We start from the raw sequence: 16,310 nt of genomic DNA, 5'->3' as shown, positions 1-16,310 counted from the left end.
AATCTTGTAGAGACATGGCTCCTTGAAACTCCTCTCCTTGGGATTTGTAATTATGCAAGTGATCTATGAAGTTTTCTCCATTATTATGATTTTGTTGCTTTCTCCCTCATCTCCCTTATCAAGAAGTTGAGTTAGAGATGCCTGCAGCAGAATCAATCACAATATTGATGTATTTATATGATGTCTCCATCGTCAACCTAGTAAAGATTAGCCACTATACATAGTAGTTAGAAGTTCAAGTAGGTAGTTTGTATCATAGTTGGCATAATCGCCGAATAATCGGCGAGTTTTTACTAATCGCCGAGTTTTTGGGATTGGCGAGTTTTTCTCAAATTTAATCGCCAGAAAAAATCGCCGACTAATCGCCGAGTTTTTGCAAAAAATCGGCGAGTTTTTCAGAAAAACTCTTTTTAAAATTTTTTTTTTATTTTTTTTATTTTTTTAAATTTAAATTTTTTTTTTTTTTTTTTTGTTAAAAAAAAAAGGCAAAAATCCTATATATATTATGTAAGATTGAGAGTTACAATATGCTAGTAGAGCTAGGAAGAGGAAAATGTGATTGTAATGATGTTTTTACTTCTAGTTTGACACAAATTATTTACTATTATGCTTCCCGCCATTAGCATTCAGCATGAGAATGTGATTTTGTACCCACTATGCATTTATATATATCTAAACTCCTGCTTCTTTCTTTTGTGTTCTCTATAATGAACTCATTAGATGCATCTTCTCATTGAAATTTGCAAAATAATGTATTTTGAATTAAATTTTAGCGGTTTTTTTAGGTTTCCGAGTTTTCCCGAGTTTTTTTTTTAAATGGCCGAGTTTTTCCCGATTAAACTTTTGGGAGGCTCGGCGAATTTTTGGATTTGGCGAGTTTTCCAACTATGGTTTGTATATTCTACCAATAAAGTCAACAGACTCAAGGATCTCACCGAAAATTGTGAATTCTTATCAATAAGACCATTTTCCTATAACACATCTGAGGGTGTAATATTGAGATGTCTCAGTTCAAGTGACATGATTAAGAATTTAAGAGTGACAGATATCAGTTACCTTCATTACAAAATCATCATACAATGAGTTTAAAAGTTAGCCATCATCATGACCATCAAGAAGATGACATGAATATCATTTCCATGACATCACAAGCATCCATAAAGTATTATGTGATATCCCCATCAAAATAAGAATCATATAATTTAAAATATAGATAAATAAGAAATTAATAAAATCATAATAATATAATATTAATCATATTTATAGTATTGCATAATATATTAATATTGAAATTCAATATTATTATATAAAATGATATAACATTAATAATTATAATATAAACTGAATTGTATTTCTATTAATATTAATAAAATTATTAATAATAAATAATAACATAATTGTAAATTAATATTGAAAAATGATATAATGAAAAGACACATCTTTTCACATATCAAGGTATATCAGGAAATATCAATCACCCGAAAACATATACAATAGAAAATGAGATATATAAAATTTGGTCTGCAAAAAGTTCATATAAAGGAATTTGAAATAAATTATGTTAGTCTTGACAAGGGACATTACAATTGGTATCAGAGCTGGTTTTTCTGCTAGCCTGTAGAATTTATTCAGAAAAAAAATTTTAGGAAAATTTTATCACAGTTTTTTTCTCGGAGCTGAGAATTATTTAACATAATTTTATTAGAGAAAATTCCAGCCTATTTGTTTTGGAAGAGGAAAAACTATTATTGTTCTTTGGTGATTATACAAGTGCTGGTGCCAATGTTACTGTTCTGAATTTGGGAATGTTAATTATAGATTAATATTCTTAAGACTTTCCGCATTGAAATTCCATCTGGAAAACATACAGTTTTGTTATTTTAGGCCTTTCTGGAGAGCAATAAATCATTTAATGCGATGGTTAAGTGATTAAATTTTATACTATCGTGGATGGAAGCTTAACATTTAAAAAGGAATAGGCAAGAGCCTACAACACAACGATAATTGTGAGCCTATTATCAAAGAGGTCTTGGGTTCAAATCTACTCGTGCTTAATAAATAACATTAATAATTAATCACAGCACATAATAATTAATCTTGGCTTCAGCCTCTTACCTATCGAAAAATAAAAAGGAATAATGTTTGAGCAATAACTTCAAGATATTTTGTGCACCCGATTTATGATCGAAAAATGTAAGCTGAGCATTATTTGTGGAAATCAGTAGGGACTTTGAAAATTAAAATGTGTTGTGAAGCTTCAAATTAAACATTAACATTAGCGAAAGGCTTTGACATAATGTATTCACCATATCACTTCAATACTAAGACATTTTATTTAGCCGGACTGACTTTGTGTTGAGAGTATATAAAAAAGAAGAAGAGATTGAATGAGGAAATTTTGACTCGGCATGTTTTTTCAGTTATTGGTCAAGTGGGGGAATTAATAAAAGAATTATCGTGGAGAAGTATATGGGCCTGGGGCCCAGAATCATTAATATTTGCATGAATATTATCAAATATGAGGATATAAATTCTTATTTCAATGAGTGCAGCGTGTAGGGATTTGATTTATTGATTCCCATAGTTGGGATGTCTGTTGTTATTAGCCTGCAAAATATATTTAAAGGCTTTGTGTAATGTCCCTATTTTGGTTGACATCGTTTTGCGTGCCGGATCAGTCTATCACGGACTCTCGTAGATTGGTGGTTGTGATGAGAGAGTCATTCTGGCATTTATTTGAGGATTGGATGGCTTATTATGCTCTTGGAGATATTATTTTATCATTACATTTTATATGCGGCCTACATGTTATAAATTTTAAGTTGAGATTGCACTTTTTATTTTATAAAATTATTTATTATAAAAGTGCATTATAATGGGATTTTATAATGGATGTTTCTAGAAGTTCTTAGTAACTTCTTAGGAAAGTAGATAAATAGAGGGCTTGGGCTCCCATTTGGAGAGGGGGATTTGATGATTCTACTACCATTCTCTTTGAGCATTTGTGGCACCATCCAAGTCTGCAAATATGCAGCGTAATCCTTGAGAATGATACCTCTCAAGAGATTGCATAACTGAGAAAGTGAAAGACCTTCTGAAGGGTTGCACTTTGGAAGTGCTATTCAGCCATTTCAAGTTGAGCTTAATTTGTATACTCAGACTACCTAAGGGTTTGAGTTTTTGGAAGTAGATCCGAAGAAAGCAGTTAAAAAAACAAATCCGAAAAAACAGTCCGAAAAAGCAATCCGAAAAGCAAATCCAAAAAAAGCAGTTCGAAAAAGCAAAGCGAAAAAGTAGATCTGAAAAAAGCAAGTGAAAAAGCAGATCGGAAAAAGCAAAGCAGAAAGGTAGTATTGGAGAAAATTATTACAGCCATCTACAACCAGGTTCCTTTGTTAGCATTGCATTTTAGGTGTTACAAGTTTCAGCTGTAGGTGTGCATTATACCATCATTATCATTTTTGTAATCCATGTAAATGCCAAGAGTCTTGGCCATATTTCATGCGCATTGTATTAGAAATTTCATTGCAATTAAGGAGATAATAGTTGCTGGTGTCATTTGAGCAATTCAATATTATTATTTATCAGCTGGTTAGTTTGCATACCAACTGTTTGTAAAAATGCCAGTTGGCTGTAGGTGTTCATTTCTCATGCTTAGATCATATATATGCATTGAATATTGCCAAAATTAGTTGCACATTCATGTTAGGTCATTGTTTAGTCAATTCAGAGTCTACTTGCAAGCGTTCTTATTGATGCTGAGTGAAGGAAAGAGCCATAAAAGCAAACTGAAATTTTATATCAGTCATATGACCCTTGTATGCAAAGCGTTTTTCTTGAACCTTTATCAGCATTTTGGGATCAGATTTGAGCAGGCTCATTACAGTGGTATCAGAGCAGTTTCCTGCCAGCCTGATTGGGTTATTTTAGATTGAATTCAATTATCAATATGGCTTTAACAGGAGACAAGGATTTGGAAGAAAGAATGCACAATGTAAAGAAGAAACTAGATTGTCCATTTCAGTGAACAGAGGACCTTCTAAGAACTTTGGAGGAGTTGGAAACTTATTTAGGCAAGTTTGATCAGTCAAGACCCGATGCTATGCAAACAGCTTTATCTCCAGCATTTGGTTCGTTGGTTAAGCCCCGATTATTGAGACATCATGATGAGGTAATAAGACTTACAACTCTCTCTTGCATTAGTGAAATCATGAGGATAATAGCGGGCCTTAATTCTTATGATGATCAGATTATGAGAGAGGTACTTCATGCCATGGTAAAAAGCTTCGAAAAATTGGACAACATCTGGAACCCTTATTTCACAAAGAGGGCAAGATTACTTGAAGTATTTGCAAGGTGTAGATTTGAAAATATTATGCTGGCAATAGGTTGTATTGATGACATTCGCAGGATGTTTAATACATTTTGGGATATTATGGACGAGTTTCATCCCAGCAGGGTATTGGCATCGATGCAGTCCATCATGTTTACAATCTTGTTTGAGGAGGATGAAATTTCTAAACTTTTGGTAGAAGACTTATGGTATGTTTGGACAAAAGAGAGGAATTTGTCACCTCTAGCATGTACGTGGTTAAAGAGCCTGATTGATAGGCCTAAGGATCGTACCTTCCCTATGACAGGCATAAACTTGTATGAGGAGTTTAACAGACATGCGGATTTGATACAGGGAGACATTAACACATCTTCAGGTAATGGTTTATCTACATCATCTTCATAGGCAGAAGGGGTTACAGATGTTGTGCAAGTTGAGCCAGTTGCATCAGAAGGTGATATCATAGGCACACCGGATTGCGTGATTGACATAGATAGTGATTCCAGTATGGTTGGGCTGGATGAAGTTACAATAGTTGGGGATACTATCATGTTTGAGGATAGTACAGTTGATCAGAAAGTGAGCATTCAGGACTTTGTAGAAAATGAGTATTAGGCACAGTTGGATGCTTCTTCACATGAGATAGAGGCTAGTAGCTCTTCACTTGGTTTGGCAAGCCAGCTGAGGACAAGGGACAAGGATATTGTTGCGGCTTTATCTCATCATGACAGGATGCATGGATTGATTGAGAATCACATTTAGATGTTTCAACTGCAGGAGAGACAGAAAGGAGTCACAACAGGTTCTTCTTGTGACGACTTACAGCAGATCAAGGAAGGCATGGAGGCAATGAAGGTAAGTTACATACACCAACTTTCAGATTGCGATCATCTCCTTAATCTTGCAGGGATCTATTTAGATGCATTGAAGAAGGAGGAGGAGGTTGATTGGCTTTCTCATGAGCTAGAGGATACTCAGAATTGCTTGGTGTGTACTCAGTTGGCTCTCCAAGATTTTGAAAGACATGTGGACAAGCTTTGTCTTGAGGTGAGCTCAGTTCGGGAGTTAATGCGTATAGCAGGCACTCAGTTTCCTTTTATAGTCGGGTCACATGTTGATGATGATATGAGTATGGCTAGCATTCACACTCCGGATTTAGAGATTGTAGACAGGTGCGTGAAGTCAGTTGGTATTGTTCACATACTCAGGTGAGAAGTTTACTTGAATTGCCAGTTGGTTTTCGTTCATGGATTAGATGTTGGGATTCTTATCTTAGTACTTGGGATCATTTTGACCAAAGATATCTATCATTCTTTGGTAGTAGTATCTATTGCACCATCATGGACTTGATTAGTAGTTTGCCAGGTGTAGTTCTCATCCATGCCATCAGCTTGTTTGATGCTAGAATTAGTTTTTACACACCTGTGTTGGGCATTGTTCATGTATCCAGTGGACCAATCTTGTTGGAATGGGTTGACGATCTCTCATATATGATAGAGTTTACAGAAGAGTCCCAGGATCTGATTATTACAGATGACACCCAGGGGGATGTTGTGGACAGTTTTGAGGACTTAGTCTCCTCAACAGTTTTTTTTGATATGGAGGTTTTGATGTTGATGCTTTAGTCGTTCCATTTGATGATATGAGTTCAGCAGTTGGTTTGCAGAATTTGGATGGTAGTATAGCAGATGATAGCTATTCTGACTTTACTCCTTTGGACAGTGTACCAGGGATAGAGTATAGGAGTTCGACTAGTCAGCACAATCATGTGTCTAGTTAGCTAAGAGTTGGCGAGCGAGACATTTCTATCGCTTGCGAGCATTTCGATGCTGCTCGTCAGTTATTAGTAGTTTATGGATGGGGTTCTCCTACTAGTGATGAGCAGGGAGGCAGTTATCTTTCCTTGACAGAGATCCACTCTTTATTGGAGGCTATCCGGATTTTGAGATAGAATTATATGTAGTTGGTAGCTGACAAAGATTATCTTATGGAGTGGGGCAGTACAACATATGATGCATTATTGGTCAAGGAAGATGAGGTGAGTGAGCTTACTCAGCAGCTCGAGGTGACTTCTGAGTTTCTTGAGAATACACAGTTGGCTTTCGAGGAGTCACAGTTTCATTTAGCTGAGGTGACCATGGAGTTAGAATGACTTCAATCTTTACCAGATTCAGTATAGTCATAGACCGTGGTGTTTGTTGATTCGAGGATGTCCATGGTTGAGGTTGATAGAGGCAGTGGAGATGAGGATATATCTATCCACGACACTAGTATTGGCATATTTGGTTCGTTTCTATTGGAGGCAGGTTCAGTTGAGTTGGGCGCTGCAGCCGAGCATTGTGGTATGTTTGACTTGGAGGGCACAGAGACTAGTGATGTTGTTGTTGATTCTACGCCCTTGGCTATATCATCCTTTGACTTAGGAGATGATCAGTCACAGTTGGTCGTATCACGTCTGCAGGATGAGTCTTTGACTGGGATTGGTCCTTTTTATCTGCATTATAGTGCAAGATATGTTCATCGGTTTGCTTTTGATCCATGTGTTGAGGAGTTGATGGCAGACAGGTTTGGTCTGGGCTCTCGTTTTTTCTATCTACCATGTAATGACTATTCACCATCAGTAGTGCAAGGGGTTTATCATTATGAGACAGTGGCCGGTGATTTGCAGAGTTGTGTTAACTGTAGTAGATGTACAGTGTGTGGATTCTCTGTATTTGGTGCAGTTTCATGTGGGAGTGGTCACCATTGTAGCAGAGTTGGAGTGTGCATTCCGCATAACACGGTGGGTTGTGTGGATGGTGTTTATTATGTTGACAGTTTGGGTGATCTACTCTACTTGGGGTTTGATATTTCGAGAGTTTGTGCCTCGTGGGTTCTTGACTGTGGCAGTAGTGGATTTGGAGTTCAGTTGCACAATGATTCACAACTCATTCATGGATTCCTCTTGGTTATATTTCAGAGGTTGTTGCAGGAGCCTACGTTGACTGACAGTAGTATAGTTTATGACTACATTTGGGATCCAGGTGGAGCGATTGGTTTGTTGTTCGGCCATTGCTTGGGGACAAGCAATTTCAGGAAGGGCGGACTGTAATGTGCTCGTTTTGGTTGACATCGTTTTGCGTGCCAGATCAGTCTATCATGGACTCTCGTAGACTGGTGGTTGTGATGAGAGAGTCGTTCTGGCGTTTATTTGAGGATTGGATGGCTTATTATGCTCTTGGAGATATTATTTTATCATTACTTTTTATACACGGCCTACATGTTATAATTTTAAGTTGAGATTGCACTTTTTATTTTATAAAATTATTTACTATAAATGTGCATTATAATGGGATTTTATAATGGATGTTTCTAAAAGTTCTTAGTAACTTCTTAGAAAAGGATGTTTCTAGAAGCTCTTAGTAACTTCTTAGGAAAGTAGAGAAATAGAGGGCTTGGGCTCCCATTTGGAGAGGGGGATTTGATGATTCTACTACCATTCTCTTTGAGTATTTGTGGCACCATCCAGGTCTGCAAATATTCAGCATAATCCTTGAGAACGATACTTCTCAAGAGATTGCATAACTGAGGAAGTGAAAGACCTTCTGAAGGGTTGCACTTTAGAAGTGGTATTCAGCCATTTCAAGTTGAGCTTAATTTGTATACTCAGACTACCTGAGGGTTTGAGTTTTTGGAAGCAGATTCGAAGAAAGCAGTCCGAAAAAGTAGGTTCGAAAAAACAGATCCGAAAAAAGCAGTTTGGAAAAGCAGATCCGAAAAAAGCAAGTGAAAACGCAGATCGGAAAAAGCAAATCAGAAAGGCAGCGTTGGAGAAAATTATTACAGCCATCTACAATTAGGTTCCTTTGTTACTATTGCATTTTAGGTGTTACAAGTTTCAGTTGTAGGTGTGCATTATACCAACATTATCATTTTTGTAATCCATGTAAATGCCAAGAGTTTTGGCCATACTTTATGAGCATTGTATTAGAAATTTCATTGCAATTAAGGAGATAATAGTTGCTGGTGTCATTTGAGCAATTCAATATCATTATTTATCAGCTGGTTAGTTTGCATACCAATTGTTTGTAAAAATGCCAGTTGGCTATAAGTGTTCATTTCTCATGCTTAGATCATATATATGCATTGAATATTGCCAAAATTAATTGCACATTCATGTTAGGTCATTGTTTAGTCAATTCAGAGTCTACTTGCAAGCATTCTTATTGATGCTAAGTGAAGGAAAGAGCCATAAAAGAAAACTGAAATTTTATATCAGTCATATGACTCTTGTATGCAAAGCGTTTTTCTTGAACTTTTATCAACATTTTGGGATCAGATTTGAGCAGGGTCATTACACTTTGGTTCTACTAACTCAGGATTTTATGACGACCAAATTAATTGCAAGTGTCAGCATCTAGCATGCAATTCCAGTTATTAGCATGGAGGCCAGTAAGATTGCATTGAGTATCCAAAAACAAGAGTCATCAAGAAGTTTGGTAATCTACACATGGTTCCCAAGAGGCATGGTTTTTTTTGTTGTGGGCAAGAAACAACTGTAAAGCTACATCTTGTGAAAGAGGGAGAAAATGACAGTAGAGTTTTTATTGCTAATGATTTGTAGGGAATATAATTTTTGCAAATTAAATTCCACTTTTTGGAGTGTTTCAAAGGGGAGAATGTTTCATTTCACATTTGTTTTGTACGATTGAGGACTTGACGTAACGGGGAGAAACAATCGATGGAACATTTTTGGACATGCTTCCTACATATAAGACACATTTCAGAGCCGTTTCAAGTTTGAAGTTGGTTGCTATTATAACAAATTATTAGACATATACTTCCCCTATCCTAGAGTAGGTGTTCCAGTAAGAATTACAAATGTGTAGGATTAGAAGAAAGGAGATGCGGCTTTCCAAGAAATGATTTAAAGGGAAAAATGGATTAAAAAAATGCAAAATAATGTTTTAAAGGTACGATTAATGAGCAGTCATATTGTCATCATCAAGGGTCGCATTTGGCACTATATTCAACCACACAACCATGTAATAATAAGGGATACAAAATATAAAGAGTATATATATTAAGGGAAGCCATAGTTAAAAAAATTTGTGATATATCACTAATATCACGAGATATTGCAAGCAAAACTGCTAGCCGATATAATCATCAGATAAATAGCCGATGATATTTTGAAAAAATCACACCACATTTAAGATGAAAAAATCATGGTTTTTACAATTTTTGGGTCAAAAACTCGCTGATTAAGTCAACTTGAAAAACAGTAAGTTGTCTAAAAAATGTTTATAGTTTTTTCATTTTACTGTAGGCTGCAGCAGCTAACAAAAGGGTTGTGATGGCTACTGAGAAAGGTGCGATTACTGAGGACTATTGAGGCACATAGATTTAGACTGCTTAGAAAATGTAGAAGCACTATTTCGACAGTATGCCTCAAAGATGCCATCACATGGAGTGCTGATTGTAGGATACACACATAATGGTTTTGCTCTTCAATAGGTTATAGAAAACTTTTTTGGAAATTTAATATAAATTTGTCAAAGTATGCCAAGTTTCATCCCCAATGAATGACTTGGAAAGTCAACGTATAGTAGTCAAATCTCCTCATATACACATCACTATTATGCTCCTGTATACACATCAACATCACTATATATATTTTTATAGAGCTATAAGTTATAAATATATACAACTGTAAGTTATGAATTGATTATAGTGAGTTTATAGATAAGTTTATAATATACAAATTTTAATTAATTTGAACTGGTTTTGTAAATTTATAATACTGTATAATACAGATTTATAATACTATTATACTATATTTTAATACTAAAGTAGTGTAATATTGTATATTAATAAATTCATTATAGAGAGTTAAAAATTAGTATAAATTAATAGCTGTCTATCTAATAAATTATAATACTATATATTTATTCTTAATGCTAATATGCATATGCATTGTTTATTAACAACATTTATAAGTTTATAGTGTTGATGAATTATAAATTCATTGTAGAGAACAAATATATTTATTTATAGTCTTCATAGTTATTTATTAATATATATCTATAAAAATTATATATTTTCAAATGTTTGATAAAAGTGCCGATTTCTCTGCCGAGTTTTTGGCAATTCCAAGTTTTTCAAATTTTTTGAGCTTACCGAGATATTGCCAAAACCGAGTTTTTCAACTATGAGGGAAACTATGATGATAAGTTTAATAGAGAATACAAAAGGCTATCAATTTATTCCATCCGTTCTATGAGGGAAATCATTTATTACATCCGTTCTATCAATGGGGAACAAGAAGAATTTGTAGCCCCAGATCAATGATTTAGGGATTCCTAACATATCCTCAGTGAGATTGACATCATTCAGACTTAACATTAGGAAATATAGCAGCGATTTTACAACACCACCCAAAGAACTAAGGCTATTCATAAGTTTGTTCAGCACCTATGCACAAGGACTCTACAGGTTGGTAGACTGATATTATATCAGATCTGCCATTTCAGCATCCTTGTTTCAGAAATGATTTGAGGTGTAAGGGCAGGATTAGGAGATGCATATTTTGCAATGATCACCGTGAAAAGTAAATGGATTACAATAGAATTTGCAAACTTCATATACAACTAATATCATGGGAAGAAAAGGAAGGAATTGCAATTAAGTTTGCATGCAAATACACAATAGTTATCATCAGGGGTAAACCCGATAACATATTACACCCAGCAGCATGGAAATATATAAAATGAAATAAAACAATTGCATTAATGTGCAATTGATCATTGTCCAACCTACAAAGGAATTCATCATGTTCATAAAACAAAGCTTCATACATCTCTGTAACTGTTATGTACAACATTGTTTATTTTGATTATGCATATTAATAAATTTAGGTAATGAAAACTGTTACCATGATTTAAACCTATATGCTCCAGATTGGTTGTGAAATTCTAAGTCTAAAAGGAAAAGGATGGATGCAATATGGGAAAGGCCTGTATAAATCCAACCAACAGGTTATCTAGGGATAGGTAAGGGTCAGCGTCCTTGAATGCCTTGAGGACATGTCCAAGAAAGGCTTAAAGACTTGGATCAACAAAAACCTCTAGGGAGATCGTTGAGTTTAGTCTCAAAGCGATCTATTGTATCTCATCATTCCTTCTAGGCCAGAGTTATAACCAAGATAACATGACTTTTTCAATTCACATATAGTTTGTTACTTCCTATAAGGGTAGCCTTTGGAGAGAGAACTGAAGAGCACATGTTTATACTTGGGGGGGGGGGGGGGGGGGGGTGAATTAGTATAATAAGAACTTTACCAAATTAAAACTTTTATCCAAACAAGAAGAATACTTATGACACAATATTTACATGAAAACACAATGCAGGAGAAAACTATGACAAAGAAATGTTTTCTTATATAAATTGTTTTTTTACAATGTTTTGTAGGCTACAACCTACTAGAGGCTCCAACCCCTATGTTTATGAGCACCGACTCCCTGGAAGCTCCAACTCCCACACTTCACACACACCGACCTACTAGAAGCACTAACCCCCATTTTTGTCTTTGTGAGTATCAACCAATTGCACTCAAACTACTTGTCCACCTTGATAACGTTGCTTACTCAACTGACGATGAAAAATTTTGCTTGCACAAATTCTCTTAATATGATACGTATGTCTATATGGATTTTAGCACATCCACACTCTTCTCTTCCCTTCCTTTCTATTCTTTCCACTCTTCTCTTTTTACTGACTTCCCATATACATTTTATTTTAACTTCTCTCTTATATATATATATATATATTAGATATAAATCTTTATACATATATATTTTTATATTCTGCAGCCTTTTTAATAATTCTTTATTTTAAATCTTCTCCCTTCATACTTTAGGATACTTTTCTTTTTCTCCTTACATGTTTTTCTCAAACTCCACGTCATCCTTGTGCTCCATACACACTCTTTTCTACCACACTACTCTATTATGCTTGCTCTACTTTCTTCGACAACACATTCTCAATCCATCATTACATTTTTTTATTTTCTTATATATCTATGTTTTATACTCTTGTTATAACTTCTCACAAAAGTTGTGGCTCTTCCCAACTTAATTGAACTTCTCATTTAATCTTTAATCCTTGTTAAGTTTTACACATGAATTAGTAATCACACAAGTCAAAACTCTCATAATAATGAATTTATAATTATTGTCGTTGAATCCTTGTAATAACCCTTAGCCGTCTATATCGTTAACAAACATCAATTTACTTTACTAATCAACAGTTTGACATTCGCAAGTGTGTTTGGTAACCTAGTGCTTGGATGCATAAACCCAATATGATCTCAGCCTCCACTAAATTCCAACGCAAGCCTTCCAATAGTTCTCACAGGTTGTGCCAAGTGCAAACGTAGGCATCCCAAACACAAACACAGGCCCTTCTTAATTGATCGTAGGCTGTGTACAACAGCCGCTAGCTTATTCAACGAAATCATAAGTTTTTTTAATAGACCCTACACTGCTTGTAATGACTCATGCAACCCTTTAAACTTGTCTGCAAACCAATTACTGATTGTTGGTAATGTCCATGTCCTTGTACACTGCTTAACAAAGGTAATGGCAGTCACAGGGAAATCTAAATTTGCAGCCCAAGAAAATTGTAGGTGAATGATCAATGACAAACTCAATTCTTCTTAACCAAACAATGAAGAAATTGATCAATCTCAACTGCCTTCTTAATTATAGTCGCTAAAGGACAAGAAGCTACAACCCCAATTGATTTCTTCCAACCACAGTGAACACAACTACAGGAGACAAATAATTCTTGGAGTTATTTCCACAATACTTTAGATGTGGAATCAATGCACAACTTAGAACCAAATCCCTTATACTTTAGCAAGGGCACAAGAACAAGAAACTCAGAAAAAGTCACAAAGACACAAAAGAAAATAATATATATTTGATGTCTTTTCCAATGAAATGAGCTCATATTTATAATCCCTTGGTGGCAAAAATTTTCCAAAAGAACTCGACTTCTGAAACTGTGAAAGTTTCCAAAAGAATTCAGCTTGTGAAACTTTCCAACACAACCTTTTACTAATATCTCTTAACAAAACTATTATAATAAAATATTATTATTATAATAATGCTACTTTAAAAATTAATTAATAAATAAGAGCTCATGCAATTAATAACCACATCTAGTGCAAGTGATGCTCAACTACTAGAGCCACCCACTTTACTATCAAAAATGGCAACTGCCAAAAATAGACTTGCTAAAAATAGTAAGTCCACAACTGGGACCCCCTAATCAACTTGTCACAAAGGTCGCTATAATGAACTGACTCAATCATTTGCAAAATCTTGCCAAAAATGGGGACATTACAATCCTTTGTAGAGGATCGTTGAAAATTTGGAGTGTTGTATTCTTTCGCTTGCTACACTCATCTTCTTAGTGATGTTTAGAAAACATTGTTTATTCTTTAAATTGCTTCCTTATACAAAAAGTGTCTAAAGATAAACTATGATCTTTTTGGCCATCCTTTACGTTCAATGCGATATTATTTGGTACTTCTTGCTTCATTCATGTTAATCTCCTATTGGTTGTTGAACACACATGTTATAATGAATCATGGTTCATCTTTGTTTCTGCTCTGTCTTTAAATCACTGCATACATTTTAATATATAATTTAACGTTTCTTGGATCTCGTATTCACCATCTCAACCTCTTCACATATTTCCTTCATAACATAGATGCTTTCGTGTCTTGTAACTTTTACTTTGATGGGATAAGATGTCGTCTATGTGTCTGTCGAATAGTTGTTGATAGAGACCAAAATCTCCTTGACTCAGAGCCACATAACTTGTCCTCTAGTCTTCATATACTTCATATTATCAAACTCGCCAATACTGTGGTGTATATACTCTTTTTATTGTGGATGTTTACCACTCAATATAGCTTCATATTCGCAATTGTGGTTCATATTACTGTGTCTCCTCCTTCGTTCTGATGTTGGCTATATGTTCCAATATATTTGTTATCGCTGCTATATAGAACATGTCTTTGACTATTACTTCATACTCCTCAATGATTGTCGTGTTTGGGGAATAACTTCAACATAGTTGCTAGCTATTGCTTCCCATTCAATAATCATTTGTAGTTTATTTCATATGTGATATCTTTTTTAGCATCTTATGTTGTTTGGAATTGCATAACCTATGATATTTCTTTATTTCATCCTCTATGGTGTTGCATTGTTCTATAATACTTCTTATTGATATTGGGTGTTTTCCTTTTGTGCAGGGCTATTGGTTGTTGCTTATGACTCATTTTATATCTTACGAGATATTTTTATATAATCCACCATAGTCTTGTCTTTCTCGCCTCACACTTGTGGGGCAAGGTTTTATGTACATTCTTTATTTCTCTTTGCTAAAGACCAACTTTCCTTAGTATAGTGACATTTGTTTATTGTGTGACATCCTTTTCCTATAAGGAATTGTGTCTTGATCATGAATCTCTCTTATACACAAGAGGTGCATGTCCTTGATCATCACCTCTTCTTTATTTGCAAACTATGTTCATTATAAGCATTTTCCCTTACTGTGTGCTCTGAAGCTTGCCATCCTTCATCCATGGATCCCTATTCCACCCTATAAATAGGGGGTTGAATAGGTGCATTCTTTTTCTTCTTCCCCTCTTTTGTCTTGAAATTATTATCTTGGTTCATGACACTCCGCTTGAAGCTAGATGCGTTGCACACTAGATCTCTTCATTTCAAGGGTCTCTTCTCATAAGCGACACATCCTTTCATAATTTATCTATTTCCTTAGCCTATAAGAGTCCATGCTCTTTACTAAATTTGTGGCATACATTGTTGATAGAGGATATCTCCTCATTGATAGAAGTAGTTATTCTTGATTCTCTTCCTTATGATGTCTATGGCTACATAGTCATCATAAGGAGGGGGGCATACATACACCCTCTTTGTACTATAATTTACCTTTTTATGTATTTTTACTTTTTTGGTTTTGCTCAATCCTCAACAGTTATTAGTAACACTTCTCCATCCCTAGAGAACACATTTTTACTTTTTACTTTCCTAAATCCTCAACGGGTATTAGTGATACTTCTCCATCCCAAGCAAACACATTGCTAAATCCGAGGTATTAGTGATACTTCTCCATCCTAGGGAAACACCAATACACACAAACACCTTTACACTCTGTGGTGATACCAGTAAATTGATCCACAGGTGGACACACACATATGCATGCATGCATAAGTCGACAATAGGTGCACATGATTGACTACCAGGCACACAAACCCGCTAGACCATTTGATCGTTCTTTATTGTTTTTTTTTGTCTTTTGGGATTGACTATTAGGCACACAAACCTACTAGACCATTCAATCTCTCTCTCTCTCTCTCTCTCTCTCTCTCTCTATGCTTTCATGATTGGTGGGATGGAATAATGAGGAATGAAGTCCTTTTTGGTGCTCTTGCCTTTACTATGTGATCTCTTATGCATTGTAATAGCCTTCCAAATATGATATTAGTGTGTGAGACATTTCTTCAATTGAGCTCTCTTTCACTAGCTGATTTGGGTTTTAGTTTGTGTCTTTTGATTTTTTTCCCTTTGTTTTCCTTTGGCTTGTTTTCGTGTTCTTATGCATGAGAATGGAGTTAGGATCCTAGGTTTTATGGCTTATGCCCCTTATGTCCTTTAGCTTGGTGACGTTTTACCTCATTGTGTCATTGTCTCTTCTCTCTTCTCCCCTTCCTTTACCAAGAGTATGAACAACTTCATACTCCCACTAAAGATGGGGCTAAATGTAGTGTCTTAAATGGACGCATCTTATTTAAGACCTTTTAGCCCTCCTTAGCGTAGTTTTGGTCTCTTTCTTCTACCAATCTATCTTGCATTTTCAAGACATTTCTCATCTCTCAACATTGGACCTTTAGGTGCCATTT

The 16,310-nt window shown here is 35.2% G+C and overlaps 1 protein-coding gene across 2 annotated transcripts in view; it reads left to right on the top strand.

Moving 5' to 3' along the window:
- Positions 1-16,310, top strand: part of LOC149561250 (histone-lysine N-methyltransferase CLF-like) — a 200,328-nt gene that overhangs the window by 134,504 nt on the left and 49,514 nt on the right. The gene's annotated exons all lie outside the window — the stretch shown is intronic.

Source organism: Cupressus sempervirens, chromosome 4, assembly GCF_028749045.1.
Source record: "Cupressus sempervirens isolate cs-2001-9-10 chromosome 4, ASM2874904v1, whole genome shotgun sequence".
Lineage (NCBI taxonomy): Eukaryota > Viridiplantae > Streptophyta > Pinopsida > Cupressales > Cupressaceae > Cupressus > Cupressus sempervirens.
The sequence above is the reverse complement of the archived record's forward strand: the minus strand, read 5'-3'. Positions and strand labels throughout refer to the sequence as shown.